The sequence below is a fragment of the Geospiza fortis genome, unplaced genomic scaffold (assembly GCF_000277835.1).
Source record: "Geospiza fortis unplaced genomic scaffold, GeoFor_1.0 scaffold130, whole genome shotgun sequence".
Classification (NCBI taxonomy): Eukaryota; Metazoa; Chordata; class Aves; order Passeriformes; family Thraupidae; genus Geospiza; species Geospiza fortis.
The window spans coordinates 6,865,457-6,886,850 of NW_005054300.1; the positions used below are offsets into that span (position 1 = coordinate 6,865,457).

Consider the following 21,394-nt stretch of genomic DNA (forward strand, 5'->3'; position numbering starts at 1 on the left):
TTATTCGAGTGGAGATGGAGTTAGGCTTTTTTATATGTCAGGACTGTCAGTGATAGGAAGCCAGTGATACAGTCTATGAGGCACTTTTAAACAAGAGGTACTTTTTCAGTGATCCTTCTCTATAGACTTAGAGCAGTATACAATACAAATATGTGAATGTGTTTGGCCAGAACTCTTTGCTCAGCTCTTGTCCTTCTTTGGTAAAGGTTGTATTTGATAGAAGGTGTTTCCAGTTCACATGTGAGTGGTTTTGTATTCCTTATATATGCACTTGCTGTAGGAGACATAGAGGTACCTTCTGTGAGTCAGTAAGTGGGATCTAATGCCAAAAATCAGTACATAAATCTATCGTGGAATTTAACAAAAAATCATAAAAATCGTCTCACTACATTTGTTTCACTAAGCTTGGTCCATTCTAAAAAGCAGCTGAAATAGTGAAAATAAATAGAATAGAATATCTGAAAGGAGACCTTACCTGTTAGTAGGAAAGGATGTAGGCTTGTAAGAGTTGCTGCAGTTTCTCTGCCTGCTGTTTGCATATTCATTTGCAGAAGCAAGACAAATGAGGTGCCCTTGATCTTTTTCTCCTACTTTTCTTAGAGCTGTAGCAATAAGTACCCTATTATGGAAAGCTGTGGTTCTTTATAAGTTTTCTCTCTTCTAGATAGAGTGATCAAATTTGGAACGTTTTTGCAGTCTAATTTGACTTCATGGCAATATGATTTTAAATATTGCCTCTTTTTATATGTTAATCATGTATTATGAGATACATTATGTACACTGTACATCATACAGTATATATATTTTATTATATATATTATTCATGAAATACATATTATCTGTTAATTACAGAGTTAAACCCCTGAGAGCCCATCACTTTGATGACTGGAACCAACTGTAACAATTCTGGCATTTTTCTCTAAATGTGCCTGGATGCTAATGAGGTGGATCAAATTAATGCATCATTGAGTTTTGTGTATTGAAATTCTGAACCTTAGCACTTCAACAGATAATGAAATTACTTCCTGTAAAATATACTCTGTGGTATTCTTAATAGAAATAAATAATTCTATCTGTTCATCCTCTGTGGACATTTGTTAAACCTGGCAGAGTTTAGCTTCTGACTCATCTGAAGGCAGATTTTGCCAGCAAAGGCAAAGGGGCATGCAATATTCAGCTATTACTGCAATGTACAGGACTTCTTATCAGCCCAAGCTGAGGCACAGGTAGTGTTAGGTTTTGTGCCTGCTATGTGCATGCATTTTTCATGTGATGCTCTGTGCTCATACAGATTAGACAGAAGTACAGACCAGCAGAAAATACTTCTGAAAGATATTTTGTTAAAATAATTTCTTTCTAGAGTGACAGAAAAAAAAATCAGATTGCTTTCATTTTTAATAAGATAACTAGTGAGCACAGTTGCATTCTAAACATTTAAAATAAAAAAAATAAGCTGCTAGCTGGGCCAGAGATTGGTGATAAGGAGACAGATAATGAAGTTTTATCTCAAGGTTAGGTACAAATATATCTCCTAATGTTCTCCCACCTCTTTTATTCAATGAATGTCTTGCAAGATAACTAATATGGCAGTCTTCAGATTACAGAGTCCAATATCCCATATCTGTCATGAAAAAATATTGATGTGCATAAATAAGGTTGCAGAAGCTACAGCAAAACAGATAACAGTTGATGTCACTGTCTCTGTTAAACTTCTTTTTTTTTAATGTAACATATTTTGATAAGCTTTTTAAAATGTTCTTTCTAAAATTGTGGGGCTGTTAGGAAATGTACCACATGTAGTTCTTTAGAAAAATTGTATATCTAGCTGTCGTAGCAATTTCAGAATGGATTGTGCCCTTTACTTTGTATTCAAAGTTGTAGCCTTAGTACTATAGCTAAAAACTCATAACTGAGGCAAATTGAAACAGTTTTCTGCAGCGCACACAGAGTACCTACAGTCAATACCAATGGCTTCAATTCCCTTCTCTTACTGTTTTTAACCTTAATTAACTTTAAGAGTTAAGAATAATTTTTAGGATGAGAAAGCTGATTTCCTATCTCACATATTTTGAAATGTCTGAACTGTCCTTTAAACCTGCACACAGAGCAGACCTAGAAGTACAGTCGTTGAGGTCAAAGTCTTCTAAATTGCTAATGGATGTTTACATGCAAGTATGAGTCTGGATGTCTGCTCTTCTAAATGAGGTTGTATATGGGCAAGTTTCTCTACATCATACATACACTTCCAGAGTACAGAGCAATGTCTTGAAAGCAGCCGTGAAAGTGAGCTGTGTTTGTGGTGCAGTGGTGAGTAACAACCTCCCCCTGAGCTCCTGCAAGGTGTGGTAGTGCTGCCCTTGCATCCTCCCCCTCTCCTTGGGAGTGTGGCAGCAGCTCTTCATGTTCATTCCCAAGCTCATTATTTCTCTCAGCTACCTAAACATTAATCAGCAGCACCCAGCCAAACAGTAGCTAAGTATCTTTGGGACACTGAATTATGCTAAATCCTTTCACTGCAAAAAGGAGAAACCACACAAAACTTTCAAATACAAGAAAATCTTCTCCTTCTGTTATTGTCGACTACTCCTGTGATGAGGCTCTTGCCTTACAGTGAGGGGATTTTACAGACTTGCATGATACCACAGTGGTCATGGCACCCACTTAGTGCTTTGTTCACAGTGTTAACCCTGCTTTTCTTAGGACGAACATTTAGCTGCTTGATCTGAATTCTGACAAGCTGAAAACCAACACATGGGTGCAAATGGATCTGTAGCTGTGTTTGCCCGACTGCTGAGTCCTGAAAGAGTCTGGCAGGAAATGTTGTGACTTCATCACAAATTGATTATAGGGACATTTTTACTGAGTAAGTTACTAATAAAGCAGGCTGTGTCTTGATATGAGTTGCACACACCAATCTTCATTATGTCATTAGAAATTGTCACATGATATTTTTGCACCATAATGGAGATACTAAAAACATTCCAGTCATAAAGACCAAAGACTTCTTATATTTAGATTTTAAAGAATTATTATGTCCACAGAAAACACCTAGGAAAAAAAAACAACCTAGTGCTTTCTACTATTCCTGAGGCTGAAAGGGTCTTCAGAAAATGATCTTTGTTAATGTCCCCTATAATTTATAACAATCTGGCTGCAATTTATTGCAGCATGATAGCTGTGTAATTGGGGATCAACATTTGACTAGATCAGAAATAATTTATTAAAGATCAGGTTTGGCAAATATGCTATTTTTTTGGCCATGCTATTTTCTGAATCTTCAAACTGAATCATATGAAGCAACATAATTTACATTGTGACAGACAGAGACATTACTTGTCCCCTTGACACCAGCAGCTCTGAAATGCAGTTAAGTTCTGGTGCATTTTTCATTAGTGCTGGCTCTCATGAATTCATGTCTTCTAGTACGAAACAGTGATTGAGAGAGAGGGAGAAAGAGGTCGGATGAAAAGTATCATTGCAATCCATTGTTTTTTTCTTCATGATATGCTCTTAAAAATTAACTCATGAAATTTTGATCCATGAAAGCCCATCTTTCCTTCCCACAGAGAACATATCAAACTTTATAGAGGTAAAGTATGAATTTAGACCTTATTATCCCAAGGGATCATCTGTCTTTTTCTTAAAAATTCTCTATGGTTTGAGTATGTTGAATTAAATGGGAACTGCCACAGGGCAGAATTCTCAGGAGCCTTGAGGAGATCTCTCTAGTTCACTCTTTACTATTAGCATAGACCCAATTGTGTCATTGGAGAGTAAGTGAAAATGATGTCTCCCTGCAAGTAAGGTTTTCAGCAGCTGGATGAACCATGGCATGGTGAGCCAACAGTCTCTCTGAGAATCTGCTCCAGGAAGTTGGCTGTAATTTAAGTACATGATTGTATCCTTTCTTACAGGACAGAATATTTTGATCTAGTCAGGGTCATCAGGAAGTCTATCTCACATTTCTGATATTATAATCAACATTTCTTATTTTAGATATGGGAAGTTAATACTAGAAATGTATATTATTAGATAATTTTAAAATTGTGCAGTAATTTTTTGCAATCCTCATGTATTCTCAAGGCTGCTTATCACCTCCTTACTGTAAATTCCTGGAAACAAAAAAGTGTGTAACAGCTGTTTTTATCAAATGGCTTGGGTTGGGAGGGATCTTAAAGATAATCTAGTGATATTTCTTAGATACTATCTGCAAAGCACTATTCCCATGTTTCTTGTTTCAATATTTGTCATATTCCCAGGAGGAAGAAAGGCCATGCTGAAATAGCTTTTCTAAATTTTTTGCATTTAATAAATTACAATTGAATGTAAGAAAAGCCATGTTTCCCTTCCAGCTATTGTCTTCATTTTATTCACCAAAGACTTATATCACAACATCAAAATAAGTTATTATATCATTATATTGGATATTAAAATTGTCTAAAGCTAACAGCCTTTTTGAAATTTTAGTTTGATTTAATTATAGAGCTAATATTTTGAACATTGCTACATTGCTTCTGAAGACAGTTTTAGTAACTGCCATTCAAAGATGACACAACACAAGTAATACAGAAATGCTGATCATTGTAGACAGATTGTGCTGTGTCTTATCAGCCCACCAATTTAGGCAAGTTCTGGAAAAAAACCAAAAAAACCACCCCAAACCAACCAAACAACCAAACAAAATCAACCAAAAACTCGACTCAAACAAAAAGAATTAAAATGCTGGAAGGAACCTTAGCCAGAACAAACAGAACAATTCTGCCCCTTGAGGTATAAAAGCTAGATATGATGAGAAAGAGAAGCTTAAAAACAAAACAAGAAGTTTAAGTCTGTATATCACAAATTAAAGGAAGAGACAGGATTGCAGAACCTAAGGGTACTTGGAATTTGGTTTGATACTTCAAGGACATACTGATATTATATGGATATTATATGTTATTTGGCATCATCACTCTTAAATGCTGATATATGTTCAGATGGAGTTGAGGATGTAACTGAAAGGTCTGCAGCGGAAAAGGGTATAAAATTGTGATGAGGGAAATAATTTCATTGATTCTTTTTACTGAATTTCAACTTGAAGCCAATTTTATTTCCATCAGATTGGGATAAAATTATTTTTGGTGAAAGGCAACTTTTAATTCAGGTTTGAATTAATTGTTCTACACAGGAAAATTTCCAGTGAAATGAAAATAGTAAAATAATATGGAGGTCCACTGGTGTATGGAGTAGTATGGAGTAGCAATATATTGTCATTGGTATCCTGAGAAGGTTGTTGCATAGGCCATATAAATATTCATTGCTGCCACATTGGATTGCCAGGGTATGGTGCCATAGCATGGAGGTATTTTCCTGCCAACTCTTAATCAAACAGGAGAAGTGATCAGAGCTTTTCTGCTCCACCTTCAATGTGAGTGATTGAATTGTGGAGTCACTAACACAAAGATGGTAAAAAGCCTCCTGCTTTGCTTGTAGCTCCACTTCATATGGCTTATGAATCAAAATTCCAATAGTTCCTTCTCATGGAGAAGTTGGCAATACTGTTCTTCAAAACTGACCTGAAAGCACTAGCAAATACTTTAAGTCAATTTGAATGTACTACCAAATACTTAAAGTGAATGACCTCCAGAGGATAGGATCCTCCTTGATGTGAACTTATTTCAAAAGCACGTCAAAATCAAGGTAGAAAAAGGATTTTGTAGCTGTCATAACTTCATGAGCTAAGGTACAGGCAAGGTGCACACGATATTGGCACTGTTCAGAGTAGAAATACAGTAATACCAAATCTTTGAGAGATATTGAGGTAAAAGGTGAAGTTTTATCTTCTTTTTTTTAAAGAACAGTGTCTGAGTATGGATGAAAAGAAACAGGTTATGATTATTGCAAAAGAAACATATGTCAGCTTACTACTTGTAAGCAAGATATTAAACAGCATAGCAAGTCACTTAGATCCATTCAACTAAAACTCTCTTCTATGCTATGGCTATTGACAAACATAGCCAAAAAAAGAAAATGACCACACCTGAGTGATACCTGGGCATTTAATGAGGAAATTATGGGCTTGGGATAGAAATTTTAACTACATGAGTTATGTAGTTATGGCAATTGCAAGCTTTCAAAATTGTGAGCTTCCTGAAGACTTAAAATTAATTCCATGATATTTTCAGCTTTGAAAGACTTGAACTGCAACATGCTGATCTGCAGAACTTTGTACTAGATTGAATTTTCAGCTGCTGATATCCTGAGTTCACATCTAGGTATTTCCTGGAAATTCAGAATTCTTGTCACACTGTCCCTTGCCTCAGTAGCTTTTAGCACTTGAGCTACTCGTATACATAATTGTAGAGGGTAACTTGGAGGGTGGGTAAGCTTGATAAAATGCTCCGTGCTTTGATATGCTGCTCCAGGCAAAATGTAAAATGCTGATTGGAAATTTTACAAGTTCAAGGATTTTTAGAAGATAATATATTCAGACTCCAATGGGGGCTTTGTAGGAAACTTTATCAGATTTGAAAGAACTAAATATTTTCTCAGATGATTCTCTGGTGTCATATAGATTAAACTTGATTATGCAAAAATGCTGTAAAGATAAATGCATAAGATCTTTTCAAGTGTGCTTATTGTAATTGTATGGACAAAAAACTAAGCATTCCCATCTGCATGAAATTATATTCACAACAATTACAAAAAAGAATATCTGACTTTTAATAGTAGATGATTGTACTCATTAATTAGTGAGAAAAATTAGTCACATTAGATACCAATTCTTACTTACAAGAATTATTCTGTGAGAAAGATAGAATTTAAAGTTTGTTACAGGACACTTGTCTTAAGTAGGCATCTGTATCCACCCAGCTTAACTGTAATGAAAACCCTGATGTTGCAAGAAAACATAAGTCATGGAGATTTACGAAGCATGTTGTGCAGACTGATAAACTGCAATGTCACAGAAATGAGAATGCTGCAGGCAGCCAACTAGTGTAATACAGGATTGTGCAATAAATAGTCTGATAGTAACTGCAGTACAGTACAATCACTGTGCATTTAAACTATAGCGTGGTGTAGGACATAGTAGGTGTTGCATTTACCAATACATTGCCACTATTCCATAAAGTAGTTTTGGCTAAAAGATATTATCAAATTCCAAGAGCTAATGCTGAACAAAAAAATGTTTATCTTAAAATAAACTAGCAATAAAACGCAAATAAATATATTTTATTCACATATGTATATATATTCGCAGTGGTAGTTTTAAATACATAATTTTAATATTTTGTAATATTTTTCTTTATAAATGTAAAATGAATGGAAAAATTCGAGGAAATTAAATTATATTCCTTGGACAAACAAAATTAGTGAAGTCCACAGATATGCATATCACATTGAATATGCTGGACCATATTTATGTATAACTGTTGCAAATTCAGTTTCAGACCCGGCTTATTCTATGCATACTTCCTGTCAAATATGTGTGATAATCTCTGGTTTATGCCTGTTTGGAAGGAGGGCTTATAAGTCTTGGGAGGAAAAGCTGCATTAGATTAATTCACTTGGTTTTGAGTTGAGACACCATGGAAAATTATACATAAAGTTCCACTGATCTCCCTGACATTGTACATCCTAAGTAGTTGAAACCCATCACTGGAAATGTGGATGACTCAAGTTAGTGTTCATTGAAAATTCCAAATGAAAAGGCATTAAAGAGAAAATCATGCAACAAATAATAAGCTTAAATTGCAGCAAGAGGTAAAGAGGTTAATATTAGGAAAATATTTCAACTTACGAAAATAGTTGACAATTAAAACAGGTTACCTGGAAGGCTGTGGGAACTCTGTCCCAAGCAATTTGTTAACATGGATTAGATAAAGCCAAGCCAGTCATGACAGATGTTTAATGTGACCCTGACTCAGAGCTTTTGAGTGGACAAGGTGATCTCCTGATGTTCATTCCTGCCCTACAATTCTGTTACTAGTAAACCAAGGATTTTTCCTAACAATATTTCCATTTTTCAACCCTTATTTGCTGCTGAATTTCTAGTCTCGTTGGTCTCATAAGAAACTCCTGTGTTTCATTATGCAAGCAAATTCTGACAGAAGAGACTTTGAAACTAATGTGTTCCAAATATGCCTTCAGTGTTTGGAAATGTTATGAGTCTTGTAGAAACTGGCTGCTGATCCTGCAGGTATTTTTATTCAGGTACCACCTTACTATATAAAACATAACAAAAAATTAGGCCACCTTCTGCTCTGAAACACATGCACTCACTGGATTTTCAGTGGGAGTTACACATATTTAGTCACAAGAATATTTTGGTTCACAGGTTGAAAATACTGCTCATTGCTACTTAAAAATAAATGTTGGTAAATATTATGTAATTTTAATGATGCAGGTTAAAATCATTTCAATATATAATATCTAATATACCTTAGTAAAATAGAATGTCCAGGTTAAACTTTATGCCTGTATTGATTGAGTTCTCATTCAGACAAAGAGGTAATGCCATTATTATTGGATTACACTTAGTACTCAGAGAATCATTCAGGATTTTAAGTTTATCAGAAAGTGAACATTGGTGAGGTTTTCTGTGAAAGAAAACTTGAGCACATGAGATACCTGACTCATTTATCTATTGATAATAAGAGATAGCTAGTATTGTTTTAGCTGTTAATTGTGAGGTGAGAGAACTAAGACTACAGAAGACCATTTGTGTTTACTTTTCAATATTTGTGAGCAATGTGAAAAAAAAGTCATGAGTGGTCAGTCACACAATCTTGCTGCCTTTCATATTGGATAAACTTGCAGACATTGCCAGAAAAAAATAAAGGTATCTCTACAGGGAGAGTTCATTTCCACTCTGGAATTCTATATCTGGAATTACTGATGTCTCTAAAACTCTTTCTCATGAATCCAAAAGATAAGGAGCAGGAATTGTGGGCAAATCACAATATCTGTTATATGCAGATTAGCTAACCCATGCTGGCTATTATTTATAGGTAAGGTATTTTTGGCTGCTTAACGTGGATTATCATACTAATGTTATTGTCATATAAGAATGGTGTTAAACTTGTCTACTTGTATATCTCAGTCATCCATTAGAGGTGTTGCAGAAGCAACCAATTACCCATATTCCCTCTTCATGCCTCTAAGAGAATGTATTCCAACTAGAGAGAACATTTCCTTCTGAGGTTCTGGTATTGCTAAATCAAATAATTATTGTACCTAGCAAAGCTAGGCAGCCTTTTGACCCAGAAAGCTGAGGAATGAGGTGCTCTTACAGTTTTGTGAAGATGGCTGTTTATTCCTTTTCAAATCTATTTTTTCCATGTTCATAACTTTCTAGAAATGACACATCGTTTCTAGCTTTTGATGTTTAATATTTGTTGATTCATGTTTATGGGAATAACCCTATGCCTGTTTTTCCTTTTCTTTCAAAGTTTCATGATCACTTCCAGTTGAGTGCTCAAAAAAGCCCTATGATTTTTTTTAAACTTAACTTTTGACCTCTTTATAAATGATGGAAAACCTTTCTTTTTGCTTCAGGTTAAAATCTGGGATAGGGATCACCAGAAATAGATTTCTGTGTATGTCAGCTTTTAAAAAATAGGAAAAAGCAAATGTTCATGCCATCGTCATACATAAAAGATTTTCCATAGCTCACCTTAGTAATACAAAGACTGACAACAGCAAAACCCCTCAACATTAAAGTTAAAAATCAGGGTTGGCATTCATGAACTCATGCAATTGTACCTTTGTTTCTTACTTTTCAATAGGGTGAACTGAGGACAAAATGTCAACCTGAATTTTTGTCAATAAATCTAAATCTCCATGGTTTTGTGGACTCAAGTCATTAATTGAACAGTACTTTCTGTGGGTTAACAGCAGGCTAATCTATAATTTTTTTCTAATATAAAATTAAAAAAGAATACTCCTTGCTGCCTCTAGATTAGCAGCAGATTGAATTACATCCTATGGACTGTGAAAGAGAAAGGGTTCCAGAAAGAAGCCAAAAGTCTTAAAACCATCTAAAAAATAAGTTATTTTCAGGATATTCTAATGCTTCCCTGCTGCTTGTTACATTTAATAAAACCTTCTTGCGAAGTTTTAAGTTCTTGGCAACCTGCATATCTGTCAAGATGAAAAATTTGAAGTTGTTGAAATGGATAACATTGCATCAATCCTAATGTAATATTTTCTCCACAAAAAACCAAAAAAAGTTGACTTTTTCCTTTTTGAAAACTTTAGGGATGAAACTTCACTAAGGTTCTTTACAGGCTAGATTAGTTTCTGAAAAAGAATAATGCAGTTGTGTAGTAAAAATCGAGCAAGTCTGCATGGCACATGGAGTTTGATCGAAGGAAGTGAAGATAAGGCGCTTGGATAAGTAATGGATGAACAACCTATTAAACACAATAATGGGGTTTATACTTAGCATAAATTTCGCCTTGGTTTCAGCTGTTTTTGGCTGGCTACAGCCACAGCTGTAAGCATTGTTGGTGGGATGTGGAGCAGGGTCTCCCTCTGAGTTCCATTGTCTCCTATCTTGGTTATATTTTGACTGCATTGCGCTGTTCTAAAGAACTCAGACCTTATTCTTATTTCTTAAGAACTCAGAATTTATTTGAAAATTTATATTGCAAGTATATTTGAGGTTTGAAAATATATGAAATACATTTATATTGAAAAATACTCAGAACAAATTTGAAAATTCCGAAATTTTCAAGCTATGCTCACTCACTTGTGAATTAGTCCACTCTGAGTAGTACATATGTTTCAAATTACATATTAATATATACCAGAAGGGCAGAGGTTGAAAGAACCCTTCACTCAGCATTGACAGCTGGTATGGATGGACCCTCATAAGCCTGAAAAGATAACAATGAATAATAAGTTAATTATAGTGTCATAAAAAAATAAGATTGGCAGAAACATCTCTAAATCGAGTTTAACTCTCCTTTCAAAGCAGATCCAACTTAAAAGTGAGCTCAGGTTCTCACCTAGGTCAGTTTTGAAAATCTGCAAGGGCTTCTTCCTCTTGTTCTGGCTCTATATCCTTTTAGCATTCATATTGGATGGACCGCAAATATGAAATGTAAGGCCTGAAATAAATCACAAAAAAATCACCCAATCCCATCAAAATTCAGGAATATGTTACAAATTGAAATACTTGGACACAAAGCTGTCATTACTAAGGATTCCTGAGGGGGAAAAAAGATAGGAGGTAATGAAATGTGCTTGGAAATGTTGGAATACTACCAAAAATTCAAGTAGAGAAGTTATTCACAATTAATCAAATTAATAGATTTTGGATTTCCACTATTTTCTTTTTGTATTAGTTTATTAAGGTGTAAGTAGTTGTTGCATGTAGAATAGTTGCCTGTTCCAAATGTTGCCAGCTGTAAAATTAGATTTTCATTCATGGAAGATGACAACTTTTTTGCTATGTCTTCTTATTCTGAAAAGGAAAATAAACTTAAGATTTAGAAGTGATTATGCAAGAGAGATGCAGAAAAAATTATGATTGAAAAAAATTGAAATGTTTTGCCTTGGTATTTTGAATTTTTTACCTGACCTATATTTTGCAGCGTCACATTTTAGATTTCTGGTGCATAAATTTTCAGATTCTAGTCTTTGTGGACTGAAATTTAATTGTTGAGGGAAGCATTATATTCTGTCCTGCTGCTCTGTATAAGGACTGAGATTTCTTTTCCTCAGGAAGTAATTGTGAACAAAGACAATAGAAGGGTAGAAAGAAAAACAACCCAAAACCAAAAGGGTACAAGTCTAACTTATACAGGCACCTTGTACATAATAGTTTATTTGCAATGTTTCCTTGTGCAGTCTTGGTAAATAAAGCAAAAACGTGTGCCTTCAGGTTCTCTATGTCAAAGCACCGAGGTTATATTTTAGGATTTTAACATCTGTGCCTTGCCCTGGCTTTATCTGACTGTTTCCAGATGGTTTTCTGTACGATTGAAAGCAGCATCAGTGTGAATGAGCATCATGTCTACTACTTTTTCTTAACTTTAAGAGATGCTCCCTCCTCAACTCATGACCTGTGGCAAACCCTAAAAATACTAGAACTATTAAAAAAAATATTTCAAAATTGGAACCAAATTAAAATGCAGAGTCCCTTCCTTTACCACAGAAGTCTTTAGAGGAATTCAAAACCTGCATGTATGCTTTTCATGTCTGAAAAAATTCCTTTTGGGAAACTGTTTGATCTCTTCTCAAAAGATATGGGTTTGATAGCTGAAAGCTTGGTAGCTGAAAAGATTCAACAGAAAGGGTTTTGTGGTTTCCATGGATCTTCTGTGTAAATGCTTTTCAATTTTAAATGGCCCTCTGGGTTTGTGACTGAATACTTCTTGTAGACCAGGAAGATTTAATAATCCAAATCATATTATTTTTATTTAGTGTGTGGTTTCTTCATGTCTTAAACAAGACTGTTTGTCCTCTCACTTTGCCTGAGGATACATCTTGCTATAGCTGTGTGATTAGATTTTAGAAACATGCAGTTGAAAATAAACCAAATTACCTAACTAAATGGAAGGTAGCAGTAAATTGTGATTAGCACATAATTGGAAACCCCATAACTGTAAATTGTAAAGAGATGCAGAAGTTTGAAACACTAAATGATTAAATTTGGGGATGTAGCACCTAATCATTAACAATACTTTGAAGATGAGGCATTTATTACCTTATTAGTAAAATTCTCAGAAACAGTAAGAATGCTTTAATACTTTGAAGTATTAATATTTATAAGCCAATAGAGATACTTCCATATATTTTCTGTACATAGTTTAAATATGTCTTGAGTATGGTGTATGGGTTTCATTTAAGAATATGCATAGGAAATGCTGAACAAATCCAGAGGGATGAAATTTACCACTGTTCTGTACACTTCATAGGAAAACACTTTATGAGGACATATCAACCTATCAAATATGACTTTATCAAATATTAAAAATATGTATGCTGCACTGTGGCCATAACATGTGTGATTTTAAAGTCGTCCTGACAGGACTCAAACAGCAACAACCCAGTCTATGTGAGAGAAACCAGCTGATGCATTCAGCAGTTTTACATACAATTATGTCTGAAGCTGTAATTTTCATTTTCATTGAAGAAGGACAGTTTGGGGTTTTTTGCAGAAATGGCAGATTTCCCAGGGCAACATTAAATCTCCTAAACTGATTACTTTAATGGCTTGTATCAATCAAACAGGCTGTAAAAGATGCTTGAAATGTTTCAGAGCCAGCTGAAGAGATAAATATGCTTTTTAGCTTTCTCACTACTATATTCTCTCTGTAAGTAGTTACACTAACATTCATCATTCAGGAATTAATAAACTAAAGTAAAAATTGTGATATTAATATAGAAAAGCAGGATATTTTTGAAGAGGATATTCTGAATTTAAGATTCCTGATTGCTAAGCTTTGAACCATTAAAGCTCACATTTTCACATTTCACATATAATTTTCTGTAAAGGAAAAATGGAAATTTATTTTTATTTTGATCTCGTTAAAGAAACAGTTTGTTTAGGGATGTGTCTGTTATTGAGACTTTTCATGTCTAATAACTCAGCTGTAGTTGGTCTGCGATCGATAGAGATCATTAAACTTCTCTAGGTTCCACACGACTGGCTGGGCAGGTGAATAGCCAAGATAAATACCTCGACATGAGGGAGGGCTGAAGTTACAGAGAGATGGCAGAACTGTGGGAAAGATCTCAAAGGGACCTTGCAATGTTTTAAACACCAAAGACAAACGTAAAATTTGTAGAAAATCAGGTTTGAGTTTTTCTGGCATAAAAGTTCAGCTTAGAAAGCTAAGATTCTTTATCACCTGCCCTCTGGAACAGGGGCTTAATTTTGCATCAAAAGATATAAGGCTTGCCAAAAATGTGCAAATTAACAATGTAGTTTCTTTGGAACTGCACATCTTTGAAGTGTTTCTCATATTTTTCACTTTCTTCTAAACAATTTTAATTCCCCTTGGCACTTTGGGCAAAGATCTTGCCCTTCCTGTAAGATCATTGACTTATATCAGAGAAAAAGGAAAAGAATACATGAATTTAGAAGAATAGAATTAGCATGGTCTCTCTAGAGCTATTTCTCATGAGTTCCTGTATTCTCTTTTCATTGTCTGTTTGCACATATCTGTCCTAAATGCTCAGCTGAGCAAATCTAAGAACAAAGCTGCTGGGTTACCATTGAAGTCCCCATCTTTGTGACATTGATTGCTTGGTCATTAATATTTTCTGAATGATTCTCTGTGCATGCAGTGAAAGTGTTTAACAGAAAATAAAACAGAGTATTGCTCCTATGTTACCAGTGAATCTTATGCAATTGAAATTATTTAGCTCTAACTTGTCATTATAGCTCATAATAAAAATTAATGCTTCAGAATATATTTTTTTAATACAAGAAATATACTTCATAGCTAAATCAAAAAATATATCAAGTAGTGAATAAATAACCTCTGAATCAACTCTCAAAGCTTCTTGTTCTATGAAAGTTAAAAATACTGTATTTTCAGGTCATCTGAGAATTACAGAATTTCAAAACAAGGACTTGAATGGTCTGCTTAAACTTTTTAAAAATTACTGCAGAAGAAATAACATTCTTCTTGAGAAAAAAACATTGCCTAAAAGGCAACTGAATGTCAAAAATTTAAAATGCATGAAACACCGGGGAATTCAGGAAGTTATGTTGGTCACTGCCACAATAAAATACAGGATTGACATAAATTCCTCTTTAAAATTATTATTTAAAAATTTAGTCATAGGAGAACATAGACCAGAGCCCCTTGTCAGTGACTTTCACAGTCAAACCAAATTAAAATATATGTCCTCATGATAGTAATTTTATTTGGTTCCTTTGGCAGCCTTAATGAAATACTAGCTCAAGTAAAACCAAAGAAATCCATATTTTCTGTTTAAAATGCAAGGTGGTTTTACTGACAGTCATAGGACATTGATACTAATATAAAGTGATCTGAGTATTAAATATGTGACAATATAGGAGTACAACACTTGGTATCTTTACACCCTTTACTTTTCATTTCACTTTCATATTATATAAAATGCCATTGTCACATATAGGCTGCCATCAAAATTTCTTGTCTTGATAAGGGTTGATAGTTAATGGTTCTTTCCTCCCCTTTGAAAGGCAGAAGGACATCCTGGTGGTAATTGACTTTCTAGAGGTGTACTGCAATGCTTGCTGAAGCAGTTGTGTTTGATTCAGTAGACTGGAACTGCAAAGTGATTTCAGCTAACAGCTCCATGCCAGAGTAGTCAAACGCCTGGAAAAATGAGGTAGCAATGAATACCTCCAAACAAGGGTATCAGCCATTTCACTGCTAGAAATTAACTGTGGAAACAGAAATGAAAGGGCTGCTTTGTTCTCTAGGGATAAAATAATTGTGTAAATAAAAAATACTCAAACCATAAGTATTATTTCTCCTCCCATGATTTCTCTCTAAGCATTACCATAAACAGTGTTCTCTCTACAAGGATCGTACCTTTGAACTTTTTCAAATACTGAATCTTTAGGAAATACGAATAAATGTATTTTCTTTCTCATCAACATGATGCTTAATATTTTACTTACTTCTTCCCTTCACAAGTGCATTCAGGATGGATTCCTACTTACCCTAAGTTATTTAGTCATTAAAATAAGCAGGAATAGAAGTCAGTAGAGCTAAACTACAGCATGGAATACACTGTAAGAATCATCTCTGTCTGATTTCCAACAGCCCTCAAGGCATTCTCCAATAAACCAGGGAAAAAAGTCAAGGTGTCTCTTGCTTCTTTGATACAATAGGTCTTCAATTAGTCTAGTTCACCAAGAGACAATATAGTTATCTCTATGTAAATGAATCTCCTTTCTCCTCTAAATTTTCTCTGAACGTTTTTTTGAGTTCCTGAATTAATCTTTTATCTTTTTGTTACATGCATTTTTATTTTTCTGTCCTCTCTGCTGGCTTAGACTGTCTCATGGTCCTGGTAAAGCAAACTGCAACTGTACTGTCAGCCTGGAAATTCCTTTTCGTCTGGAAAATTCTGGATAAGTCATAATGGCCACACTCTCCATGGAGGGTGTTAACCAAGGAAGGTGAATATAAATCACTTCAGTGAAGCCTCTTGGCTGCCTCCACCAGCAGGACCTAAACTCTCCCCCTGCCCGGCAGAGCTTGAGCCAGGGTCTGCCCTGGGCGGCAGGGCAGAGACACGGGGTGAATGCCCAGGGCAGCAGAGCAGCTGTGGATATGACACTCTGGTCAGAGAGAGAGAAAGCCAGATAAGCTTTCCCATGAAGTGGTCTGGGAAGTTTTAGGGAGGCAGAGAGAAAGAATGGTAAACAAGTGGCAAACAATCTGCAGCTGGTGTTTTGAACAAGTTGGTTTTCTCCTAAAGTCTTTACTGAAGGGTGGTTTCTTAATTAACCAGTTGGGTTACAGGTGTTAGTGAGAACCAGTCAGGTTCTGGGTGAATGATGTTGGTTATAAATATTGTAAGACTGTAATAAAGATACCTGTTTTGCCTTCTGATTGTGGATGGAGTGTGTCAGTGTCCTTCTTGTTCCTGATTCAGTGGTGACAAGAGGCAAATAGGTTTGAAGTGTTTGTTAGATGAGGTTTCAGATCTTCTGACACTGACTAACATTGTCCCACTTTATTGCTCAGGTTCCTGTGACTGTTTAAGGACAGATGAAGAAGGGTATTTAAACTCCATTCTCATGGCCAATTTTAATAAAAAAACGAGACTAGTTTTGTCTAATAGAAGCCTGGACATCTTAAGCTGAGCAAACAAATCTGCAGAGACTTTTCTTAATAAATTTTTAAAATTCATCTTTCTGTGGTTTAGTGTCTGCCTTTAAATGGAAAAGATTATACATATTCTTAGAATGACATTTTGACAATTAATTAATTAATGTTTGCAAAGCTCTTAAGTTGCAATAGGATCTAGAAAGAAGGGGTATATATAACATGAATTAATAACTACCTGTCCAGTGACCTTTGCTTCTTCTGTGCTGAGTGAAATGTCTTATGGGGAAAAAAAAAGTGGACTGAGAATGGGCAGTTAAAGAGAATAATAATAGTGGCACATAAAAGGTGATAAATAGGGTTTTCACACAACCCTTACTTCTGCTGTTGTTTACCATTTAAAGCTTGAGTTATAAAAGTAGAGTTTATTTTAGCATTATTAGTAGATTCTTTTTCTTTTTTTTTTTTGTTTTTAATCTGTAATATCCGTCTTTAGATCTCCTTTGCAGACAGGAGAAAAGCACTGAAGCAAACATAGGTTATTTCTCTTCAAAAAGGTCACTGAGAAAAACAAACATAGTATTTGTAAATATGTTTGTAAGTCAAGACTATCTGGGAATAGGAAAAGTATTTTCTCAGAATCCCATAATTTCTAAAAGTTTTATTTTTATTTCATCAAAATTCCCAGGAAAAAGGACCACAAAATGATGTGATGCATGAAAGATTCAGGAAGAATAATTTGAAAATCAAGCTCATAAATTCAGCTTTCTACAGAGCAGCTACTTATCTGTCTGCCTGCCTCCTGGGTACTTGAACAGTGGCATCTGGTTAGCTCTGAAGTTAATGATCATTTTCTATATAAATTATTTTCACAGAGATGTCAAAACCAAATCCAAGCTCAAGGAAAAAGAAAAGGGAAAGTCATCTTGCTGTGACTGTTCTTTTATTTTGATGTTTATTTTGCAAGTGGCTAGTCTTCCTGTATGAGCTGTGCCCTAAACATAAGTAGAGCTAAACTGATTTTTTTTTTTATTGGTACAAAGGGCAGAAGAGAAATTAATGCTTCAGTGGTTTCTTTATATATATCTAACATGTACCTTTCTAGATTTGTGCATGCAGAGAGGAATAAAGTTAAATATATGTACATCTTAATCAAGTAGTATCTGCAATAAGGACTATTTGAAGCTTTTAAATGACTTCCTCATACATTGCCATTTTGCCAGCCTCTGCAGAAAAAAAACCCTTATAGTCAGTCTTGCATTACACCCATAAAGCCAAGATCTGGTCTCTTTCTGGAAAATTTCAGAGTCGAGGCTCTTAGTCTGGAAAAAATTGGGGCTAGAGAATAGCCAGACACTCAAGCAAGAAATTTACCACTGGGTAGAACTCTCCTTTTACTTGCTGACTTACTGAGTAACATTTATGAAAATAAACTTAGCAGAATATAGTGTATGTTAAGTTATCAGAATGGATGCTGCCTGCAGGCCATTGCAGTCACTCCTGCTGACATTATCCTGTTTCTATCAGACTGGCTGTGTAGCTCCCAGTATTTTGTGTAGAGTTCTCCTTACAAGAGGAGTTCTTGCCGAAGGGACGCTGGAGAACAGTAAGGCAGGATGTCAACAGAGGGGCATCTCCTCCAGCAGTGTCTGCTGCTCTGTTGGGGGGGTTGTGTTTGTGTCAGTGCATGTAATAAAAAATATTGTGCTTGCTGGTCTCAGGCAGTCTCTGCAGCAGAAACTTTGGGATTCCCTGTAATGTTCAAGGAAAGTGATTCCTGCAGATCCCTGCCCACCATTGCTCATCTGTGTCTGCACAGCCCAGTGCTCAGGCCCTAGGTGTTGCTGCACTGCAGCTGAGAGGTGAGAGTGCATCCTGCTGAGCCCTTCCAGGCTGGTTTTAATCTAATTAGCTGGGATAACAATGTTAGTGAAGATGTGATGGAATGAGCTTCAGTAAATAAATGTATGCTGATGTAAAAGCCTGCTAGGAATCATCAGGACATCCCTGGGTGGCCAGCAACAACAATGTACAAATTTGAAAACCTCTTCCCAAGGGCTATTGAAGCAACGGCTTGGCAGTTGCTTCAAAGCCCCAAATCATCCCACTGATAGTTTATAGCTTTCCCTGTAAAACAATTTGAAAATATTATATAAGTTAACTGCTTGTCATGATAAAATTATAGCTGGAAAAGAATTTTCATTTTCTCCCTGGGATTTCCTAGTCTTTAAAGATTTGCGTGCATGGTTATCATGACTACAGCCAGTCTGTCTGTCTTGTCTGCCTTCACCATTACAGTCACATTGCTCTTCTTACTGCTGCATACAGGGCTCCAGTACTGGTAGTCTCACTTGTTTGTGTTCTTGAATGGTAGAAGAGTAACACAAGCAGATTAAATTGGCTCTGGGTTACTGCATGTTCTCTTTTGAAGAGGAGACACCCCACTGGTGTAATGAGAAAAATTAGAAATTCAATTCAGAAGTAGAAAAGATAATTATAAGACAAAAGCTGTTGACTGAACCAAAGGACATTGACCTTTAAAGCTTTAAAATTCTAAGATAGTTATAAGAGGAAATAGGAAATGAAAGGTAGGCAAACATAGGAAAAAGACGGATGATTTTTTTTTTTTAATAGGAAAATATTCTTGGGGTGGGGGCAAAGATGGTTGAAAAGCATGTATTTGCTCAGTTTACAAGGTTCACACTTCTGGTACAGCTTTATTACTCCTTTATTCTGTGAACAAGCATTACTGGACTGGAGCATTGCCCCTTACTTTTCCTCTTGTGTGGCTGAAGGACACCAAAAATTGGCTGCAGCAGCATAAAAAGCAGAACCAGCATCTCTCCAGCTACAACCCTTACACTTGGACTGCTTTAACTGGGCTAGAAAACCTGTTCTGTGAACAAGCCCAGGAGGTGCTATTCCAAATATCAGTGAATATTGGTGTTAGGGCTGCACAGGGAAGAGCACACACAGGCTCCTGCGCAAGTCAGGCATTGGCAAGGCTTAGTGAGTACTGGGAAGGCACCACCCTGGGCAGGGGATCATTCAGGTGACATTATATCCATCTTGCTCCTGCCTGAGCTGAGACAGGGGCAGTTGGGTTTCTTGGGCTTGGAGACAAAATCCTAGATGCCTTGGTTTGCCCAGTCCCTTCAGTGCAGTAACAGAGAGGTGTCTTGAGTGTAAACACAGGATGGGAGTAAAGGACTCTCATTTCCTGCATGGCCTTGAACACCTAATCTCTCCTTGTTTCCTCTCTGTACAACAGGAACAATACTGTTTATTGACCACACAGGGGGCTGTAAGGCTAAATCAATTAAAGACCCTTTGAATTCTCTTATATAAAAGGTTTTCTAGAAGTATGAAAAATAGCTATTTATTATCTACATTTTTGTCACTTTTTATTTATGCCCTATCAATTCTACTGCACCTTTTTCTTTAGAATTATTTGCTTTATCTCATCTGCATGAAGAAGAAATTGATAGCAACTCATGATGGCATAAAAAGTAATGTTTGAAATGTCTGGTCTAAATTTATTAATTTCAAGTGTACTTCCTCACAACTAACATGTATGTGAAACTTCTTGATCAATGTCTTTTCTTTGGTGACTTTGCAATGTGGTATTTTCTTTTTTGTGCACTGTTTAAGGTATCCACGAGCTCACACAAATGGACAAGAGCATGCACATCCGCTCTTACAATTAATTTAACTTCTGTACCTTTGATTATATTTTCTATTCGGTCTATTTTAATCCTATTCCTCTCTTGCTGACTTTTCTTCTATTCGACAGCTTTTATTTCACTTCACCCTTCAAGAATCCTGAACCCACCAATGAAGAATCATTTGTATACACTGTCATTTCTATTTGCCATTTTCTTTTTTTTCCCTCCCAGTGAGACGGGGGGGGATATGTGCGCCATGTGATGTGCTGGATATCAGTACAGTGCACCTCAGGTACACTGAAACATTTGACTTCACTTTATGTCATTTCTAGAATGTATTTTCTTGCTCTTAGCTCTGAGCCACAAGAGGAATTTGGCCGAGTTTTGCCACATTTCTGCAGCACTGTGTAGCTAAAGTGCTTCCACAACATCTGTTGCTGCTGTTGTGTTCAGGAGCCTGCTGAAAGTGTGAGCTGTGAAGCAGATTATCTAACACCCAAATACTGGCTTGTCTGAAACTTTAGATAAGAATTGATTTATATGTATGTATCCAATCTGCAGAAAGTGGTGGCACTGCAAAAAAATGAAATTATAGGTTGTATTTTAGGTAAATTCTATGGTGTAATCACTTCAAATGAGTTCAAAGAGCAGTTTCCTGTACTTCATTCTGTATTCCTATTTTTTCTGCTCTTACTATTTCTTAGATAAATTAGGATTAGCTTTTCCATGCCTCATTGCTGTACCCTAGTAATTTCCTGGATTTCAAAAATGCCATTGAAAATGTCTTTGTTAAAAATAATAAAAAGCTACTAAGCTAGCTTATTCAACATGCTCAAGTCAAAAGATATTTACAATCATTAAACTGTAGTGGATGAATGGATTTTGTGGGAAGACAGCTTGTTCATTGGAATTTGTTGAGCTCTTCAGAATAAGCCAAGTTGAAGAAAAAATATATACTCAGTG

The 21,394-nt window shown here is 35.7% G+C and overlaps 1 protein-coding gene across 1 annotated transcript in view; it reads left to right on the forward strand.

The window, feature by feature from the left end:
- Nucleotides 1-21,394, forward strand: part of ADGRA1 (adhesion G protein-coupled receptor A1) — a 147,204-nt gene that overhangs the window by 117,080 nt on the left and 8,730 nt on the right. The gene's annotated exons all lie outside the window — the stretch shown is intronic.